Source organism: Spinacia oleracea, chromosome 1 (genome assembly GCF_020520425.1).
Source record: "Spinacia oleracea cultivar Varoflay chromosome 1, BTI_SOV_V1, whole genome shotgun sequence".
Classification (NCBI taxonomy): Eukaryota; Viridiplantae; Streptophyta; class Magnoliopsida; order Caryophyllales; family Amaranthaceae; genus Spinacia; species Spinacia oleracea.
In genome coordinates, this window is record NC_079487.1 from 51,764,120 (window position 1) to 51,773,022 (window position 8,903).

Sequence of the window (8,903 nt, forward strand, 5' to 3'; positions counted from 1 at the left end):
TTAGTTCATGTTAAGAAGTTTCTGGTGAAGGTAATAATGCCCTTGGTCCAAGTATGCATTTAATGTTAAGTCTAATAAATGCGGTTCAGTATTAATTAACAAGTTAATAATTCAGTGAGATCAAGTGAGCTGAATGCCTAGCTAGAGGCCGCTTCAGTTCAAGTGGAATTAATGATATTAATCCACAGCTTACTCTTGACTGAACCCGTAGGGTCACACAAATAGTACGTAAACGGATTAAGTATTTAATGGCATTAAATAATCCATCTATGGATATTCGGAATCAACGGATCTTGGTTTCAGTGGGAGCTGAGATCGTCAAAGGCAAGCAAGTGAATACTCCGGAAACGATGATATCGCCGGAAACGGAAATATGGATCGTATCGGAAATATAAATATTATCCAAGTCGTAGATGTTGCCGGAAACGGAAACATGGTACGTATCGGAAAATATTATCGGAAATGGAAATATTGCCGGAATCGGAAATATTGACGGAAACGGAAATATTGTCAGAATCGGAAATATTATCAAAATTGGAAAATAATTCCGAAAACGGAAATATTAAATATTTGTTCGAAACGGAAATTAATTCCGGAATCGGAAATATTAAATATCGTTCGTATCGGAAATGAATTCCGGAATCGAGAATTTAATCGGAAGCGTATCTTACGAATTAGCATCGGACGAGGCCTGCCAGACGAAGGCCCAGCACGAAGCCGGGCCATCGCCCAGCCACACGCATCACACACAGCCAAGCCTCGCCAGGCCCAGCGCAAGGCCAGGCCCAGCAAGGCCTTGTCGTGCGCGGAGCAATCAAGTGGGCTGCAACATTGGGCTGCGAGCGAGTGCGGACTCGCGTGGGCCGTAAGGCTTGCGCGAGTGGTGCTCGTGCTCGTGCTCGTGTACGGTTGTGTGCAATACAAATCCTAAGGCTATTAGAATTTGTTCTACGATTAAATCCTAATCCTAGTAGATAGATTTATTTAATAAGAGTCCTAACAGGATTCTAATTAAACTAAATTGGTATTCTAATAGGATTATAATTCCTTTCCATAAACTCTATAAATAAGGGCCTAGGGTCACATATTTAAAGAGACGATTTGAAGTATTCAAAGGTAAGATTTTGGAGCAAAAATCAGCCAAACACTTGTAGCCTATTAGCCAAAAATTCTTAGAACCTTAAGGGCGATTCTAGTTGGTCAAGCTTAAGGCGGATCCGGACGTGCTGTGGACTATCTACGGAGGGACGACACTTGGAGTCCTAAAGACTTGTTCGTGTTCAGTACGGGCGCAGCTAGGGAGGGCACGCTACAAAATGTATGCATCTGAATTATGCTAAATGATTATGTGTAAATAATATGTTTCCTGGCATTAAGGTTTTCCGCATGATTTATGTTTTGTCATATGTATCATAACCTAACAGTGGTATCACGAGCCTCTTATTATTTTCATAATCTAAATTGCATGAACATGGTTAAATTTTACAAATTTGCAAGGAATTAAAGGGGTGATAAGTTTTCGTAATTAATTGCAAATTGCGTTTATTTAATTATATGTACGCAGTTTTTCGGCAGAATATTCGTTACTCAACCAAATCGAGTGATTTTTGTGTCAATTCCGCATGTAAAAGGCATTCTAAAATTTTGACAAACAAAGCTTTTTTCGCCGAAACCCAGAATTCCCAAATTCGAACCCTAAATATGACTTTTCGGAGGTTTTAGTTTTTCGAACGCAAAAGTTTGTAAATTTAAGATGTTAAATTGAATATTTGCGATTCTTGTTGATAAATCTTGAATTTTTGATTGACCTACAGTATATGTTTAACAAGTTTGAATGCCTAGCCTTGTTAATTATACAACCTAATTTGTAATTATGATTAATTTGTTGAAATTCAAATAATTTAGAATTGATTTGATTTTCATAATTAATTAATAATTTAATTAGGTACCCATGATTAAAAACCACCATAAAAATTGTTAATTTATGTTAAATTTTAAATTTTAAATTTTTATGTTAAATTTTAAATTTTAAATTTTAAATTTTTATGACCTAGCAAGGGAGCTCGTCGCCCGTGCGGTACGAATGCAGCGAGCAACCTAACGCATGGCGCGTGCACGAGGCAAGGGAGTCTGTGCGCGTGTGATGTGTGCTATGGGCGAAGGGCGACGGCGTGGCACATGGAGAGGCGCGCGCGCGAGGGCGAGAGCTGGGTCGCCCAGCGATCGCTGCTCAGCGCACCAACATGCGATGCCTCGAAGGCTTGCTTGCGCGCGAGCGAGCGAGCGCTCCTTCCGTAGCTGTTGCGATGCATGTGGGCAAGCAGGCTGCGCGCAAGCGTGGCTTGGCTTGCTGCGTTTGCGCGTGGTTGCTGCTGCGATGTGCCATGGGCCAGCAATTGGTCGTGCGCATGATGGGGCTTGGGCGCAAGCCCAAGTGCGTCGTCGTGTTACGATTGACGCGTTTTGAATTTAATTTGAGATTTTCAGTTCGGAAATAATTTTAATTAATTTTAAAATTAATAATTTAAATTGTTTTCTCGGATTTTAATTTTGAATATTATAATTATTATAAATTTTTATTTATACTAATTATTTTACTAAAATTAAACCTTGAATTAATTTAAATTCATTTAATTCAACTGAAAAATAAATGAAATAAATGGATTCAATTATAATTTTATATGAGCTTTAAATTTTAATTAAACTTGTATGTTTTCGGTTAGACTAGAAATACATTTTTATGTTTAAAATTAGTAAAGCATATAAAGTTATTGGTTTAGGTGGGAGCAATTTTAGTCATAAACTCTTGATTAGGTCTACAAACCCTTTAAGGTTAAACAACTTGATTAGAATTAATAAGGACTGAATAATTGGTAGATTATTGGTGCCCTTGATTAATTGCTGCAAATATTTAAGTGATGCATAACGTATTTTTACTAACCAGCTAAGTGGGCCATTCATGATAATGAATGGGTGAATGGTATATATTGTATATGTACTGTTTTGCAGGTTATGAAGTGACTAGTATGGCCCAAATAGGATAGAAAATATGGTCTGTGTACCATTAATTTGAATGTAATTGGTCTAATGCAACAAAGTTTGTTTTTCAATTCAAATATGGTCTGCGTACCATCAAATAGTTGTAATTAGTTTAATTATAGTTGATCCTATTTGAAGAAAATGGCGCCTCCCACGGTGAAATTCAAGACGGAGTTTCCAACCCATTTTCAAGACGGACTTTGAAGTTGAAGCTTCAAGATGAAGTCGGGCCATACTAGATCACAATTATCTTATGCATGCTTTAAGTTATTTATTGCTTTTAAATATGTCTTAAATATGCATGAGATTGTGGCTTGATTATGTTGCATGATTAAGGATTTTAGTTCACTTAAAATCTAACCAACATAGTGAGAGCCTTAAGTTCCAAACTTAAAAATTGAGTTAAAAGGTGCCATGCCAAAATAACACTTACTTGGATATCCTTTACATCGATCTTAGTAATAGGTTTCCGCCATAGCGAGGTGTTACTTATCGATACTAAAGGGGTAAGGTACACAAATAATTGTGAGTACATATTAGTTTTGGTGAAACTCAACGATATAAGTAAGGAGTCCTTTTATGTCGTGGCAAAATCGATAGGTTTACCTAATAAGTTCTTAGACGTACCTATCAACCAAGAGTAGTTTCTAGACTATTAGCAAAAGGCTTTTGCTTACCTAAAATATTTTAGAATTGAATCAAAATACATAATGTGCTTAATTCTTCAATGATTTTAGGGTCTTGGAATCATTTCATTCACACCTGCCGGAACAATAAAATCTAATAAAATGTTAATAACTTGTTTGAATTGCATGATTGCTTTAATTTTCAAGTTATTAATCATGATAAATGTTTAGACTTTGCATGCTTCAATGTATGTTTTAATTATTGGTTATAATTAAATATCTTGTACTGCAATAAACCCTTTTAGAAAGGTAACAGTATATTTCCTCGATTGGTAGTGAATCCAAGAACGATTCACGGAAATGACAGAAAATGAGCAATTTAAAAGGCACGTTTCTTATAGGGACTTTTATGGTTGTTTTCGAATATCAAAGTCGAATGGAAAACCGATTGGTGCTTGTGAATTCAAAATACAATGTAGTTTTGAGATCATAAAGCATTGAGTTTAAACGCTCAGCTTTACCAATGGTTAACAACCTAACATCTTTGTCCATTTAATTCTCGAATGAGTCTAGTCCCTAGACATTCGAATAGATCGATGCTTAGAGAACTTTAGAAGCTTCTGGTAAGATCATCTAGTTGAACGTAATATTCAAGATAAATAAAATGGTAAGAACTCTGTTGGAATGACATCGGACATGTCTAACAAAGTATAAAAGTCAACACTATAGAATTCAATTCTTAAGACTATAAGAAAGGGTACAAGAAATAGGAAAACAAAGGAACAGATGAAAGGAATTTACAATTCCGTTTCTACCTATAAGTTTATGTTTAAAGAGAAGTGACCTAGCAATCAAACTTCCTTGGTATCATATACCGCTTGAGGTTCTTACTTCGGTAATAACTCAAACAATGGAAGCTAGGATACACTAATGACCTACAAGTGGGAAATGAAGCATGGCAATGTTACATTATTTATAGGATCATCTAGTTTGTTTTAAGTCCTTTCAAAGGCTGGAACTTAATGGCTATTTTGTAACACAATCAGCATACCTAAATTTCTGTTTTCAAACACAGAAAGACTCACATTCAGAAGAACAAAAACAATGTTTGTTTGTTTGTTTATTTGAATGAAATGGTCATTTACGCGTTGAGTCAATATGCTTGATTAAAACAAACAACTCTTTAACAATAAAAACTTTACTAGGTTCAAATCAAACCCTTGATTTGAGTTCCACTAATCTTTGGCATTGTTGCTTAGACCATATCAACAAGTTATCATTCATAAAGCTCTATTTTGATGGACTTTTGAAAGTTGATTGATTTCTAGATCAATTCAAGACAAGCTAGTCTTACTTGTTGAAAGTAACAAAAGATATGAACTATTGTTAGAACGCCTAGACAATAGAGTTCAAAGCTAGAGAAAGATTTTGTGACGTTATTATTTCACATGGATTTGAGTGAATATAGGTTTATTTACTCAAAGTGATATAAACTTGAATCTGTTTGCCTATTTCAAAGATTCAGAAGTATAAAATCCACTTGGCAAGAAATCATAAAGATCTAGGTTAGATCATGTTGATGATTACTTAAGTCAAGAATGATCATCAATGATTGTGTGTAGTAAAATTCACAATCTAGCTCCATAAGATATGGCATATCTAAGTTGGAATGATCGAAGTCGATTAGTACTTGATTCGATCAATGATGGATCATAAAGAATTTTCCTATAATTTCTAAACAAAATGCTCAACTACCACTAAACTAAACCAAATTCGTCAAAGCTATTGAAAAGTAATTTCAGAATATCTTTTCAATAATATATATCTAGAGAGTTGCCAAACTCAGTGGGAGCTTAGTGTTTGTTATTCGACAAACTAAGGCCCAAGTATAGATATATGTTTCATTGTGATTTATTCAAATGAGACACAAGGGTATTGTTTCTACCACAAATTTTTGAGAACATAATGTTTGTTTGCTCGAAATAATGTCATTTTAGAGATTCGTTTCCAAAATGACAAGTGGGAGAAAATAGACCTCGAAAGTCTTCGAGGCGAACAACAAACATAAACGGACATTAGAAGGGGCTTTTCGAAGTTCCTCAGAAAATCCGAACACTTATTCCTTTAGGACTTTAGAAGTGGCTTTAAAGAATAGACATCTCTTAGAAGACTATACAAGTGCTTAAAGGAGAACAGAATATTCAAAGGACTTTCAAGTGGCTATTGATATTCTATTGTTTGATGTTCTATACCCAAGTAGGCATAGAGTTCAAGTCACTGAAATTATGAGATTCTTCTATTAGATAGTGAAGAAACATGAAGTTCAGATCACTGAAGCAATGCGATTCTTCTATTAGATTGTGAAGAAACCTACAACTTGCAGTCAAACTATTATCATGTAGATTAATGAGTTTGTGACTTGTAAGAAAGCTATGACGAAACCTAGATTCCCTAAAATGGTTAGAGGCCATATATAGACTCAAATGTTTTAGATGGTTAAAGTCCATAAAACATAACCAATGTTTTGATGACAAAATTGAAATTTTGTTGATTTGCAAGAATAGATTAAACACCTATTGGTTGCAAATTGGTTTTAAGGATAAAAACCATCAAACATGGAATTGTGTTCACACACAAAGCTAGATTAGTTGCTAAAGGTTACAAGCAAATTCATGGCATGGATTTTGTTGAAACCTCATGCATAATCGTAATGCTCAAAGTCTATAATTCAAGCAATGATTGCATATTGGTACATATGGCAATTGGATGACAAAACATCTTCCTCAGTCAAATGTTGGAAGAAACTATGTACATGGTATGTCATAGGATTTGTAGATCCAAATAAATACTTGAAAAGGAAAGCTAACTTATGAAATCTAAGTACAGATTTAAGCAAGCAATTGGGAATTAGAATTGTATTTTAGTTAAGCTAATAAGCATTTTAGTTTCATAAAATGTACATGATTCTTATAGATATATAAGAAGTTTAGTGGGAGTACGTAAAACTTAATTGGTCCTATGTGTATCACACACATATCTCTCTATTGTAAAACAACATTCAAATGCTAATGACTTAGATTTGAAATTATTCATCAATGATGGACCAAGGAGAAACTTAGTACATAGTGGGTATTAAGATCTATTTACAGAGATCTTATAATATTGTTATAGATTAAGTAATGGCATTTACTAAATCAAACACGAAAGACTCCATTGGAGATATTCGACCCATGTGAATAAATCTAAGTAAAAGATGTTTGAACTATGTATAAGCATTTACTAAGTTAAACATCAAAGGATCTAAGTAAGATTCTTAACCTATATTATATGTCAAAGAATTTAGCTGGATTTAGTATCTACTGAAATTAGAATGAGCTAAAGTTACATGAATAGAATTCAATTGGGAATTATTTTGCAAACGAATTTATCATGTATGATATAATATGAGGATCGCCAAAAACGTATCGTATGGCTTTAGGCATGACGAACATATACCAATCTCTATTGATCTAAGTTAAGATCAACTAGATTGAGATCAAGAATACTTATGGTACTTAAAAGGTACATAGGAATAGTTCTTGATTCAAGGAAATAAAGATGTGCTAAATATTAATGCTACACGCATAAACACTGGCAAAGGATCAAGCAAGATCCCTTTGGAGTTAACCATTGGCAAGAACGAGCTATAGAGCATCGTGTTTTGAAATGGCAACATGGATTGGAGACCATGAGTTGTTGCATGGGAAATTAAATATTAATTTCTATGTTCTAAGATACAGCTAGAAAGTCTTCCACATATCTATGAACTGCTTGGATAGGTAAATCCAAACAAAGCATCACTAGCAACTTATACAATTGAAGTAAAAGTACTTATTGCCTAAGAAGCAATAAAACAGGGTTGTTTATGTTAAAGAGTTCTTCATTGAACTTGGGAAGATCACATGTCTGTTGACTTAATGGTTCTTCATTGCAAAATGCGTAGAACCACTATTGTAGAAAGAAAGACTAGATCACAAAATAAACATACTCAAAAGATCTTATCATCATATCTCGAAGAACATTTGATGAAAAGGAGATTAAGATTGGAAAAGCATGATAACTAAACCTATGCAACAAGTGAGAAGCAACACTCACATTGTAGCACAGGAAATCAAGCATAGCTTTGAATTCCATGAACTGTTTTAAAGATGGGTTTGAGGCCCATGGTTGTAAAACATTGGGGTTGAACATTTATCATATATGAAATGTATTTTCATATTCCCTTTAATCTTAGTTTAGTATTAAATGATGAGTCCCTTCAATTTGACGATATATTCAAGATAGACTGTCAGGACCAGTCCTGTGACTAAGAAATGTCTATCAAGTGAACTTGAATGTCAAAAGTTGAAAATGGTCCCTGGTCGGAGTTTTCTATAAAGATGGACGCATAGAAAACGTTAGACGACTAGAATGCAAGATGACTAGTAGTTCTGTTTCTTGAACTATGTGGACATGGCAATGTCATAATAATTTGCATAGATACTTTGGGAAGACTAGTATCGGACAGACCTATGAAACTTTACTGTAAGAGATGAAAATCTGTCATAAGTAAATTTCATTAAAATTATTAGACACTAAATCCTCAATACCTGAGTCATTTGAGATTACTTGTTTGAGAACTGCTTACTTTGACGTTGACCAACCGTCGCACCGCAAAAGGAGGCTATAAAGGTAACGCTCAGGTAATCACCTATCAAACGAAGTCTAATCTCAAGATCGCAAGATTGGGATTGTCCTCCCATAAATCGGGATGAGATGCTGAAAGTTGCACAAGGCCACTCGGAGAGCTAGAAACTGTAAAATGCATGGCCGTGCTCAGATGAATCATAGGCTATGATTATCTGTTTATTTGATCAGTTAAACTCTGAAACCGAGAAACACCTCTGGACGTAATAAGGATGACAACTCTTACCTTATGTTCAAGAGCAAGCATCGAGCGACAAAGGAATAGGGAAATGCACACTTGTCCCTAAGGACAAGTGGGAGACTGAAGGAAATAATGCCCTTGGTCCAAGTATGCATTTAATGTTAAGTCTACTAAATGCGGTTCAGTATTAATTAACAAGTTAATAATTCAGTGAGATCAAGTGAGCTGAATGCCTAGCAAGAGGTCGCTTCAGTTCAAGTGGAATTAATGATATTAATCCACAGCTTACTCTTGACTGAACCCGTAGGGTCACACAAATAGTACGTAAACGA